Source organism: Schistocerca nitens, chromosome 7 (assembly GCF_023898315.1).
Source record: "Schistocerca nitens isolate TAMUIC-IGC-003100 chromosome 7, iqSchNite1.1, whole genome shotgun sequence".
Taxonomy (NCBI): Eukaryota; Metazoa; Arthropoda; class Insecta; order Orthoptera; family Acrididae; genus Schistocerca; species Schistocerca nitens.
In genome coordinates, this window is record NC_064620.1 from 289,634,604 (window position 1) to 289,648,850 (window position 14,247).

The 14,247-nt window shown below is 40.5% G+C and overlaps 1 non-coding gene across 1 annotated transcript; it reads right to left on the reverse strand.

The window, feature by feature from the left end:
- Window positions 1-11,254: 11,254 nt before the first annotated feature.
- Window positions 11,255-11,327, reverse strand: Trnas-aga (transfer RNA serine (anticodon AGA)). Its single transcript has one exon. It is a non-coding gene; the product is annotated as a tRNA-Ser (tRNA).
- Between the last annotated feature and the right edge of the window lie 2,920 nt (window positions 11,328-14,247).

The window sequence follows — 14,247 nt, forward strand, 5'->3', positions numbered from 1 at the left end:
GTTCGCTTCTTCAATTTGGTTCGTTGCCAAGATAAAAATTTTGAACATAATAATGATAAGGCTCTCTAGTATTGCTGTCGTCATAATATTTATTTAGTCCCATTTATAGTCCTAGTAAACGTAAGTTCTTCACCACATAGGGGTCGTTATTTCCACTTTGTTGAAGAGCGCAGTAGCTATTCATCCATTTAAGACAACTGCCCGCAAATTTTTAATCGCTTTGATGAAGTAATACTGTGTTACATAAACCAACTGGCAAGTATCTGGCTAGGATGGTTGGCAATTTTAAGCATCTCCGTGACCAAGTCGAGCTATGATCTGTGTTCACTTCTCCAGTAACTCTTATGTTCTTGTTGCCTGTACTATCGTTTTTCAGATAGTGGGAGGCGTCACTACTTAATTTTTCAATTTTATCCAAAGACATGGCGAGCCACATGAGACTCTGCAAGAGATCGTGATATACGTAAAAACAAAGCTTGTATCATTTAATGAATTCTTGAACAATGATATAAATTGCAGATGCAGACTTGTATCCAGTTATTTAATTCAATTTATATTTAATACATCATTTGCACGACATCGATCGTAACTGTAATGAACAAATCAATTGATTATGTCTGCATGATCTGTTTGCGTATAAGGCTTCGAGCTGGCCTTTTACGAATTACAAAATAGCACATTTCTTAAATTAGAAAAAAAGAGAAACATATTACTACTTGGCCCTATTCGTATTGTTATTGAAACATGTTCAAACTGGACTAGCAAAGTAAATATATTTATCCTCCGTACTACAAATGCTATAATTTTATACTAAAAATGCGTTTTTGTCCAGAAGAACGGTTTAGATTTAGATTTAAAATTTTCTTTGTTACTTTGTCAACCATTTCACGTTATTACGCATGTTACTATTATTGCTACTCCAAGTCTTGTTATCAGCGCAAACGAGTTCATTTACACTCGTACCGACCAGCGCACAGCATTGGCTGGAACTTAGTCAAGAAGTTAATTAAGGCGCCAATCTATTGACACACTTGAATATGCTATAATTAGGTAGTTATTTTGACTCATAGGAAGTAGTTTTTAAAACCTTTAAATGGGAAGTACTGTTACGGTACATTATACCGCAAGGAGAGAAAATTACGTACACATTTCGTGAATGGTCGAGGGAAGGTTAGAAGACGTTCGCAGAAAATAGCTACTATATCAGAAAATAGCTACTATATCAACTGCTGACAACAGAGGCCCAAACACTGAAGGCCAAAGAAAGAACAGTTTAGTAGTAAGAGACAGTAAAAGCATAAAATGTCGACACGTGAAAAATGCTGAACATATTCTATCTGTAGGAAGTAATAAAATTAACGTATATTTTACAGTGTATGTTTTCACTGAAAATGAATGCACGGTAGCTAAGAAGGACGAAGAAACTTACGTAATGCCAACACAGACGACTTTGTCAATATGTTTCTTTCTTTCAAAGCCTGTGTTCACTGATACGTAGGGATATGCTTCAGACCTATCATATAAAATATTTGTACACTCCTCTGCAGAGCGAACTTGATAAAAACATTTATAAGTTAAAAGTTGGAAAAATGATGAAAAGTTTACCTCATAAAACTGACAACTTTGCCAACTGTGTTAAAACAAGTGGAAATCACCTAAACATACAAGATTTTTTGAAACGATGAAGTTCATTTATTAAAAGATATGGGCAAAGCAATATTCAGAATATTTAAAAAGTCAGTTTTAAATTGGTAGGTTTCAGATCTCGGTGAACATTCTGATATTTTAATCAGGAAACGAAATTTTTCCCCAAATTTCATTTTAGTGTCTTGCGCAGTGTGTCTATCTTCGTCAGGCTTGTTTGAGAAGTAAAAGCTTTGCTTTGTCAGTGATTCACAGATTGAAATCTTGGTCTCATTATCTTCATAGAACGAAAAGAACTTGTTTAAGGCTTTTTGACCCTCATTTGCCCAATGCAGTCTGGCGTCCGGATGTTTTTGGCTGGAAGCACTTCACTTAATATTCAGTGGTTCTAAGCAGAATGTGATAGCAGTCAGCTTCTTCCACGCTGCTCATTTCCTTAATAAACTCTGCAGTGTAATTTCATCATTGTGATGATACCTGCAATCTCCCAGCTTAGGGGTAACGCGACTATAAATTTAAAAATCAGGTAAAACGAAAAACAAATTATCCGAAACGTAAGCATCCCAAGTGGGGGTAAGAGGAGGCACTTCCTCCTGTTGAAATCTGAAAGTATAGACTTATCTAACTTTGTCGAGCGCCAGGGAAATACTCAGAATTTAGCAATCACTCTTCTTTTTCATTTACAACAATTCAGCATTGTTCTTCAGTCGAGATGAACAGCAAAACTGTGCCTAAATACAGCCTCCAATCTTTTTGCTGTCTTTTCTTCATACAGCCCTAACCGAATAGCAGAACAGGATGGCTCAAACACCTCTAAGTCATCCAGCCACAATCCCTCCGCTTTGCTGCACAACAGAATCACGACCCGTCATGGCCTGCTGATTGTACATTCAGTTTTATGCGGCCGAGCTACTGCAGTTGGCTTTGAACAACTCTGTAGTTGTCTACATCCGAAGATGATCTGAGAGCCCAAATGCACCTAGTCATAAAAAGAAAATACATTTTTTTGCGTTAAAAGAAAGAGAGAACTGTGAACTTTCGAAGTCGAAATTATGTCCTCTACTGGAACTGGGAGTTACGCATGCTCAGCGTAGTAGAACACAGCTCAACGTGCAGTCACAGAGCTATGAATTCCACAGTACATCTGTACTGGCGGGGCTGCACAGAAATGTGACGAATTGGAGAGATGAGGGGTGCCTTGGTTCAGTCTAAGGCAAATTTTTAGGTGGTTTTGGAAAATTTTGCGCTTCCATCTAGTCGTATCTGGCTCTTGGTTACAGCTTATGTAGCTTTGAAAACACATTTTGTTTACTGTAATCATACCAGCCAACATAAAAAGTTGAAAGCGTGATAGTAATGCAATAGACCAGTTAGAATGGTGAGATGTAAAGTTTTCAGACAGACAAGGTATTCACATCAAAGTTCAAGAAATTTTTTTTATTTATTAATTTATGTACTGCTTATTCCCTGTTTTTCTACTTCGAGGTGTATTGATGTGGCCATTTTTGTTTCTTGTTTTTTTTTTCTGCACTGACCCAAAAAAGTTCCTAAATGGCCAAATTTTTTCTTCCAAATTAAATATTTTTAATTTGCAGTTTCAACCTAACATTAATGGGACATGAATAACTTTTTGGTGAGGTTTTCGAGCTTTATTCTGTAATTATGTGATTATTCTCGATTTAACCACCTGGGGATGTAACTTGAGGTCATTGATTTGGAAAGTTAGTACCCGTATTCATATTGAAGTGTTCTTCTTGTACACTTATGAAATCTGCCTACGTGTAGATATGAAAGTAATCTACCTCAGTCGTTAGAGATATAGTAAGTTTTATGAGCTTGACGCTTTTTTCGGATCCACTATATCAGCTGTATCAAGAATGGTAGTTTTAGAGTCTTGCCCTCTCTTGGGTACATTTTTGCAGACAAAAAAAATTGCGCTAAAGGCCTGTAAACTTGTGACAATCATGTAAACGCTCAAAATGGTCGTTGTTAAATTTCTTCTGCGAGCAATGCAAACAGTAGCGCCTCTATGAATTAGTTAAGAAACTTGGCACATCGCCAAATATGATCGTTTTCAAAAACCGTAAAAATTACCCCACGTGGCAAAGTGGTCCTCCGTGAGGGTGTTTATAAACTCTCCTAATAAAATGAAGACTAAAGACGAAATTTATGAAAATTTGATAGTTTTAGCGTGTGTTTTATTTCATTATAACGATGGAAAAACTTTGTGAATAGAATTTTGGGACTGGAGAAAAGTTTCTTCTGGCTCTTCACGACAACAGTTTCAAAACTGCTTCATTTCAATCAGAAATTTGCAAGAGTAATGGCTTGGAGCAGAAATTTAGACATTGAGATATTACTTAAGAAGAGCAGAGTTTAAATGTCTGTAAAATTATCCAGAGATAGGTTTTCTATAATCTCCATAAATTATCTCAGATAAAAGAGAAGTTGGTTCTTTCCAGAAGACCATGAGTACTCTAGCACAAACTAGTACCTCATCTCTAATGAACCCGCAACAATTCGTGTGAAGTATGATCCAACGACACAAGACGTTTGCTGAAAATATTCAAGTGAGTTTTTGTGGCATGTTACGGTACAAAAAGACGTGTCATTTTAGGAAGCGTAGAGAAGGTCACTGTTACCTGAGCATTAACTAAATAGTTCAGAATTAATCAAACCTCATTTCACTTCACATTCGATGACATCGTTTCAAATGTGATGCTTATACAGACAAATGATAATTTACAAAAATCAAGCTTTTATGAGCCTAGCTCGCAACTTTAGATCTGAATACCTTATCAAAAATTAAACATCGTAACGCGTCATCGTTCCTTTTTAAATTATTATAATGCATTCTGAAAATAAATATCCATATGTGGTTGATACATTATGATCACTGACATCGCACATTCTGTCACCTCTGCTCGAAATGAACAAATTCGATGAAACTTTGGTGAAAATAATTTTAGAACACGTTAGCAAAAATCATATACTAAGTACTATGTTCAGTCTTGTACAGATTGTAGAACTATACATACGGGATGAATCCCTCAAAATCGATGTAGCGATTTCAGTAAGTTGTGATTGTTCAGCTCTAGGGAGAATTTTCAATTCTAAATGCAGAATGAATATTGAGGAAAAGAACTCAACAGCGAACGGTTACGATATTTTATGTGTGTATTGATCAGTACGAAACTATAGCGCAAACCAAAGAAAACAAACGAAAGATTTTTTTTACCAACTCCGCGTTAGGGCCATGAGGACTATGTGATTCCGACCGGCCGCCGTGTCATCCTCTAGCAATGGCGTCATTTAGAATGGAGGGGGGAGGGTCAGCACACCGCTCTCCCGGGCGTTGTCAGCTTTCCGTACCAGGGAACCGCTACTTTTCGGCCAAGTAGCTCCTCACTTGGCATCAGGAGGCCAGGTACACCTGGCTGCCGTCCTAACAAGGAAAAAAATCCCCGGAGGCTCCGGCAATGAAACCGGGTCCTCCACACGAGAGTCAGACACGCTGATCACTCCGCTAAGTAGGAGGACGGAAAATAGTGAAACAGATAGTATTTTAAACCTGCTTGTGTGTGAAGTGAGCTTCGGGTTGGGCGTACTACATATCCTCCCTTCAGTTCGACACGCCTGTTGGTGTGTTTTTGTGATCATCAAGGAAACGTTTTAGTGGTAGACGGTACTAGAAACTTACAGCATGCAGTGATGGCATTTGTACAAAGGCTTGCAGGAGATTTCTTCTACGTTTCTACAAGCGCGGTGGCTATGTTCAGAAGTAGATACTACTGCTACAACATAGTAACACGTTAAAACTAGCTATGAAGTAAAATAAAGCCTCTCGTTACAGTACTTTTAGAGTAATCTTCTTAACAGAGAAAAGAATTTTTCATTTACACCGTAGCCTGTGTGCATTGTTAGGGAAAAATGAGAGTTTCTATAGTAAAACATTCACTGTTTCTAGAACGACTATACTTAAGATAAAGTCTATGGAGTATGTAAACTGTGTTTTTACAGTCCCTACATAGGTATGCTATTTCTTCTGTTTGTACTGGTCAAAAGGAAGTAGGACCTACAGAATTTTGTGAAGAAATATCAGAATTTGTATACTTGCTGCCCTAGGTGATAGATGTGAGAGTTTTCAGCATAACGTCCGTATCCTGACTAGGTAGATAATACGGGGTAGATATGCTGTGTAGCTTCCTATAGAGCAGCAAGTGTCAATTTGGTTCCGTGTATCCGTACCACATGGACATCTAGGAAATTTAGAAACAGCGAAATATTCCCTACCAACTCCAATTGAATTACAATACTATCTCATCTATATCTAGGATACCAGTTTTAAGATGATGCTGACAGATGGTTATTTCTGAATCTTTCTGCGTAGGTCCGTCAACAAGTGTTAGTAGTGTGGGAAACTACATGACCTTGAGCAGACAAAATAAACTAATGCCTTAGAGAAACAACAACATTGATCTCTCACGAAATATTTTAACATTTCTGTCTGCTGAAAACGCATCTAACATGTTTTTGACGGTTCCGCTCGAAAAGCTCCCCTCCCTGCGTTTAACACGCACAGTACTTCAAACTAGCAATTACAATGTGGCTTTTCCAATATTGAGATACTCCATTATCGTCCCGGTGTCGGTACAGAAAGCATTTCCTCACCCTCAGCTACCTATTGCATTAAAAAATTCTGAGGCTCTTGAATTAGTTTAAGATAAACGCAGGACTGACTGAAGGGCGGTCTCCTTTGTCTTCATTTCTTAACCACGTCCAAATAGAATCACATATGAAAGCAATCACTTGTCAAATTAATCTTATACAAAAAACTGTATACAGTATCAAAAGTTTCCCCGTGAAAAATTAGTTTCAAGAAGCATATGTCTCTAGTTTAAGAATAGTGAGATATTCATAACAAGTAGTCTAGATGTTCCTTTCGGTCACTTCTACTATTTAAGTAATGTGGGAACGACTACAAAGTAAGTGGCGACTGACGGCACAATTTGAGATATGTTGTTAGTTTAAGTGAATAACTAGTAATTATTATTGTTAAACTCTTCTTTAGCGCACCCATGCTGACCCAATTTTTTTTTAAATTTTATATATGTTTGCAACATTTCTACTACTTGATAATTAATTGTATTATATTAGGACTACCCTACTATATTTTCGAAAATTCTGCCTAAGGATACAGGATTTGTGGGCTATGCACCTGCCAATAGCAGATTGTTTTATCATCATCAGCAGCAACAGCGTCATTATTATTATTATTATTATTACAGATATGGTACGAAGGTTAACTGACTTTAGCATAAGTTGCCAGCATGTTTCTGAAAAATATTTATTTAAATTTGCACACACAGGTCCATCAAGTTGTGAGAGTGGATATTTGCACAAGGCCTCGTCCTTTCCTCACATCATTAACGTTAATTTATGGAAGAGATGCCTATATGATTTAAATAATCAAGTGGAAACCGTTTACGTTGATTTCAAAATTGCAAATTGGACAGCTTGTTAAATGAAATGGCTAAAATTGTTCCACAGATATAAAGTCTATTACTTTTAAGAAAAATAGTAGTAGCTACTAAAAGACTACAAGATAGCTCTAAGGACAAAGTCGTATTTGCAGTGAGCTTAAAGGACATCTCCAGGAAACCAGAGGAAGGTGCATCGAGATTCCAACGAAGCCGAACCCTTGCTGTAGTAAATCCGACGAAGCGTATTGATAGCCGTACAAATGATCTTAATGAATTATAAATATAATATTATCCAGTCAGTTGTCAAAAATCCTAGCAGTATTGATTCTCTTGAAAATCTGGAAACTATAAAAAGTTGTCTGTCCAAATGTTGTCGATCGTGGCGACACGGATTAACGCCTAAGTGTTGAATTCTGTCTGTCGAACACAGTGCCTATGTACATAGGCGAGAGTGACCGGCGTAGAAACAAGAGCGCGTGGGATTAAAAATAAATCACTCGATGGAAGAACCATAGATCTTGATGAGCTGACCGTCAGATTTTATATTGAATATGGTGAGGAAATGGCACCTCCTCTAGCGTCAGTCTGTTGTAATCTGCTGAAACAACGGTGATTTGATAAAGTGGCGGGTCTTCTCAACGTACAAAAAGCGGTGCAAGATTATCGCTCAAAATGATAGACATATAGTTGTAGTTCACGTTAATTTCTTGTAGAATTATGGAGTATATACTGTGGTCGCGTACGATTTTTCTAGAGACTGAAGAACTCCTCTGCAGCTGTGCAGGAATAAGGATTCCCGCAAGCAAACTATCGTGTGAAACTCGGTTTACTTGTTCGTTCATGAGATGCGAAAGCAGAAGACGGCTGTGTTTCTTGACTTCCGGAAAGGAAACCGGTACAGTTCTGCTTTGTTTCCAAGTAAACAAAATTACATAACATATGCGAATAGATATGCGATTGGATTGAAGACTTCCTAGGACACAGAACCCAGAATTAGATTGAAGACTTCCTAGGACACAGAACCCAGAATTGGATTGAAGACTTCCTAGGACACGGAACCTTCACACGACATGCACCACCAGACAAAAAAAGTGAAGCACCCAGAAGGAGATGAATAAACGAAACGAAGCTTGACGCGTTGAGAGGATACGTAATGTTATTTCAGTGATTACAATAATGAGATAAATCTGCAAGGAATATGATGGTATGAGCCTACTTGTCAGTACGGCGTTGCACCCTCTTTGGCCTAGATACGTGTACTGACTATGACTGTCACAAAGCCGCTGTATCCCCTCCTGAGGCCAGACTGTTGCAACTGATACTTGTTATCTTGGTTACTGGCACTGGGACGGACTTGACCTCCTAGCTGATCCCACACGTCTTGTTTTGGAGATAGATATGGGGATCATACTGGCCATGGGAGCACCTCGATATCACGCAGATAGTTCATAGATACTTGTGTAATGGGTGAATCAGTATTATCCTGTTGGAAAATTACAATACCGTCGCTCGAAAGGTAACACACGAGGATGCTGGATGTCAATGTGTAAGGTACTCCTTATTGCAGGTAAGAGCGCATTTTACTTTATTTCAGTTTTGCTGTTTTACGTACGAGAAGTGACTGTATCAGCGCTGCAGTACGTATGGAGTAACGGGTGAGCGGTAGGTTCCAACACTGGCTAGCAGAGGCGGTTGGCCATCTGGGGATTTCAGAGTTAGTGGGATGAGGTGCCGATGCAGAAATCGCTCGTGACGTCAGCAAAGAGATAAGTAAGGAAAGTACGTTTATACTGGCGCGAATCAAGTAATTGTTATTAATAAATATTTGCTAACAAAAGTTGCCTTTTGCAACTCAAACATTGGGAGGAGTCTACGGGTCGTAATAGTGTCTTATAGTAATTAAATGCAAGGAAATCTCCGACGGGGAGAGCCGCGCTAACTGTGGCAAGGCACCACAGACCGCGCTTCCCATTACTGTGTATGTAGGTGTAGTTCTGCTATAAATTTTGAAACAATGTGTCTGCGTACTGATGTCAATGGTGAGACCTAGGAATTCTGCTATCACAGTAGCTCAGAGCTAGAGCAATGTACGATTTACACCTACAAGGTGTAGAAACAACTGCTATGTTATTAAGAATTCCGCTTAGAGCTGCCCAAATTTTTGTTTTATTGATACACAACCGGTTTTGTGGCCTAAAGCCGCATCATCAGGCCCAACAATGTTAAAAGGTCATAGCTGTACGCGTCGCTCCTAGTCAAGTTATATTATTTAGTGAATACTGTCTACATTGGGAAATGAGGGGTGACAAAGACAAGATCCAATGATTTCGTAGAAATTGCAGGTGGGTTGATCACGTACTTATAGACCCTTGTTTTAGAATCTGCCTGCGTCGGTGTAACGGCAAGGCAACCAAGTGTTGGGGAGGGTGGAAGCGACCCTCGAGTCCGTCTTAGTCGCTCGTGCGGCCCGCTTCTAAGCTCCGCAGCAGTGGGTTGCCCTGCCGTCACATCGACGCAGGCGGAGTTTAAAACAAGTGCCTGTAACTACGTGATTCATCCACCTGCAATTAACGGATCCTTTATCACCCTTTGTTCGCCAGTGTAATGTAGGCAATATTCACTGAATAATATTTCTGGACTGTGTGCGTTGGGAATACCTATGAGCTTTTAACAATGTTACACCTGACGATATGGCTTTAGGCCGGGAAATCTTTTTTGTTTCAGTAAAACAACAATTTTACCACCTGTCAGCGTAATTCTTCTTAACGTCGTGTCTTTCGGTAGCTACGCATACTCAGAATATAAAATACTTTGCGAGTAGCTATTGTTTTGACTTAGCTTGTGTTAAACCTCTCTTTAATTATTCCGTTGTGATATGAGGAAGTTCCTTGTCACTGCGAAATCTAAAAGCAATTGAGTCAGATTGCGTTTGTACACTTATGGGTCAGATATCATATGAAGGGGAATGTTTTAGGCACTGGAAACTGGATCGTAGTGTAGTCTTAAAGAATAAAGTGGTGGCAGGATTTCAACATTTTTGTGAGGGGGCTTTGTGCTAGAACAATCCTGCCAATTCCTAGTGTTTGGGAAGTCAGTCCGCAGCGGCGGGCGCTACGAGGCGGTGTATTGGACCAGACGGCCACTCGACTGTGGGGCCGTTTGGTGACAGCTGAGTAACTGGAGCGGGCGGTATTTATGGGGTGGGGCGTTATCAGGTGACAACGCCAGCGGCAGCAGCAGCGGCTTCCCCGCTATAAGCGCCTTACCAGCGTCCGCCGCACAACACCTGCAGCCACAGCTAATCTCCGGATGCCCGCCGACTAGTAAGCGCAGCGAGGCGCGGCGCGGCGCGGCGTCGTGGGAAACAGCCGGCGTGCGGGCAGCGGACACTCTGACGCTCGTGCTGAGTCCCAGTGTCATACTGCCCGCTCTCGTTCACGTAAAAGTGTCAGTCCTTTAATCTCTGTGCAGAAATTGAATAGTTACGTCGGCATAAACTGCACGGTGTTTGCCTGTTCCGCTAGGACTCTGGCTATGAACAATAAGGGGCATGGATTATGTTTACAAAATCACTGTACGTATTCAATAGTCTCCCCCCCCCCCCCCCCTAAATCGATACACAGCTGAAAATCGTTTTAAAAGTGTAGTCCTTTTTCTGGGATTTTACTTTTCTCGGATGTCCTTAAGTGCGCCACGGAGATGTCCTATCAGTGCCAACTCTTTGGGACAGGGCCAGAACCAAATCTGGCGAATACTGTGGGTAATCCAGGACAGTTTGCTGGCCAAAAACTCGCACACAATCTTCGCTTTGTGAGCTATGGTGTTGTCGTGGAGGGGCAACCAGGAACCTGCCTCTCGGTATTCGGATCCAATCTCACGAACTTACTCCCACAAATGATGGAGCACTCAAAAAAAAAAAAAAAAAAAAAAAACCTTGATGATGTTGCCTCACTGCTTGACCGACCACGGACGTATTCCATCAAGTGTCAGATACATGCTGTTACGTTCGCGGCCAGGACGGCTGCTGCAGCGCTTCTACACACTGTTTATTGAAACAAGACACAAAGGAAATAACGACATTAGCTGCCGCTGGCCATGATTTTAATGAATGCGGAAAGTTAAAAGTTTGTGCCGGACTGGGATTCGAACCCTGGTCTCCTACTTTCTAGGCAGATGCGCTGACCGCTATGCCATCCGGACATAACTGCACGTATTGTTCTCCATTCCCGCGCCCGGGTTCCCGGGTTCGATTCCCGGCGGGGTCAGGGATTTTCTCTGCCCCTTGATGACTGGGTGTTGTGTGATGTCCTTAGGTTAGTTAGGTTTCAGTACTTCTAATTTCTAGGGGACTGATGACCATAGATGTTAAGTCCCATAGTGCTCAGAGCCATTTGAACATTTTTGAACTGCACGTATTTCCCTAGCATTCCTTCATTCAGACTCAGATTCTCAACTTATCCGCACACTGCTGATATGTCTTGTTCATTATCTTCATTGCTCGCGGCATTTCGCTGATTCCCTTAAGAGTTAGAACGTGGTGTGCATCCACACTAAAGTGATCGTTGTCTGTCCTCGGACATGTCCAAACCGTCCTCGGACATGTCCGAAAGAACAGACCCCGCATACACGTATTTGAAACTTCAGGGATAGTAACACCGCAACTCGCCAGGAGACAGCAATGGAGTTTGAAATTTCACACAAGCAGGCAGTCCTAACGGAGTCGGGACACACTACGTATGTCGGGAAGAGGGGTAATACATGTACAATATGTTGCCGCAACATACTGGCTGCGGTGAGATAACATACATAAATTATAAGAAATTACAGCTTCCAAAATAGCTACTAAGCCAAATTTTCGAGACTGATACCTCACGAATGGCAGCGGGTTTGGGGCGGTAGTAATCTGAACACTATATGATCAAGGGATCCTAAATCACGACAGTCGCACAATGTTGACAGTCTCCTTCCGAGAATACAGTCTCCTTCCGAACATGAGAGAGAGACTAGAAATGAATCATTGTCCCCAGAAAGATATGTCTCATTTTATCACAACACGCGGCATTTTATCCCCGCCCAGTGCACACATAGAATAGGAAAAAAGGTGAGAGATATCCGGTGGATTGTCACATAGACAGCATGTCATAGTGCATGTTAACCTCTACATGGCGAAGTTAGATTTTACAGGATCATACTCTACGATATCTTGTTACTTTTAGAAAATGCTCATTTCTGCGGATAATCTATTCCATGGGACTGACTATGAACGCTGGGCCTTGCCGTAACGTTGACTCCAATTTGTATCTGAAGATGCAGCTGTTAAGTTCTGTGAAGCTTGTATGTGTAAGAACAAAAGGATTTTACAACTGAAACGGTTTTATTTCGCAATTAAAGAAACTGTGAATAACATTTTCTTTCTAAAACGTTAACAAGTGATTCCCTGAAAATAACGTCTCCTTCTTTGTAGGAAAAAACACGACATATTCAGTTCTCTACAATTAATTAATATAGGACATGAACAAGAGTCAGTTAATGAAGGAAAAGTGCCCCTCATTTTTTACTGAACGTATTGATGAAAATCTGAAATGAAAGAAATATGTTATGGATCTTCTCAAAGATTCGTTCTGTACTTTCACTCTTCGTTGGTTCGGAAAAGAAATTTTTTTTCATATTTCTACTCACTAATTCCTTATTCGGCAATTTTCTTGATAATACATTGAGCGAGAGAGTATAAGTTGCACATGGTATTCACCCACAACCATCTCTTAGGCGCCTCTTACAGCTGTTTGGCACTCTAACTGTACCTTCATAAATAATCCAGTCCATTGCAACTGGAGGAGAATAGCGTTGGTTACAGTTACAACATTAGAAGTAACTTTGACTTTCGTTACTCACTGCTAAAGCTGTCACGGACTCAGAAAAGCGTTCAGTATGGAGCCACAAACATTCCTGAGTAACAAAACTTGTTTGAAGTAATTTCTTCTGGGGGTGGGGACTTCTTGTACTCCATTGACAAATATTTAATTAAAAGGCGTCGTCTTTTGAAATATAGTAGGAAAATATGTTCAGTTTGTTGTTGAGATTGTATGAGCGGTGACACAGACGTTCCTTTTTAGTATGCTGAATTCACTGTGCTACATAGCACTCTGTTAATAACGGACTCGCAGCCCTACGCACAAAGATAACATGTAAACTAAAGCGTCCAACGCCACTTCGGTAGAAGTGGAACAACTGAATAACTCTCTTCAGCGCCATATTTTTGGAAAGAAACGTCTCATAAGTGCCTCGAGAAAAGCAATTACTCCAAGGCCTGCCGCTGGATACAAGGCGTTTCTCACGTCAAACTACTTAACAACCCCTAATAGCACCGGGAAGACTGTCGGACGAGTTCATGTCCATCCTCTATGCGAAGGCGTTCTACAAACTAATACCTCTGAATTTTTTCATGTGAAAACTCTTACATCTTTCTAAATAAAGCAAACTTTACAACTACATCTACGTCTACATATATACTCCGCTAGCCAGTAAGCGGTGTGTGGCGGAGGGCACAATTCGCGCCAGAGTCCCCCACCTCACCCTCCCCCTCTGTTCCATTCGCGGATCGCGCGAGGGATAAACGAATGTCTGAACTCCTCAGTGCGTTCCCTTATCTTTGAATGTGATCATTACGCGATTTGAAAGTTGGTGGTAATAATATATGCTCTACATCCTTGGTGAAGATCGGATTTCGAAATTTAGTGAGAAGCCCCTTCCGTTTAGCACGCCGTCTATCTGCAAGTGTGTCTCACTTCAAACTTTCTATGAGATTTGTAACGCTCTCGCGATGGCTAAATGTACCAGTCACGAATCTTGCCGCTCTTCTTTCGACCTTCTCAATCTCTTGAATCAGACCCAACTCGTAAGGGTTCCATACCGACGAACAATACTCTAGGACCGGACGAACTAACGTATTGTAAGCTATTTCCTTTGTTGAAGGACTTTATTAACTATTAACGTCTTTATTTTTCCTCTTTTCATATTTATCTGTCAACATAGTCGTCCTGGTGAGGAACACATTTCTTTCAACGAGGCACCAGTTTGTTATACCGTCGCTGTAGAATGTATGACTTTGTTAACGGAGCCA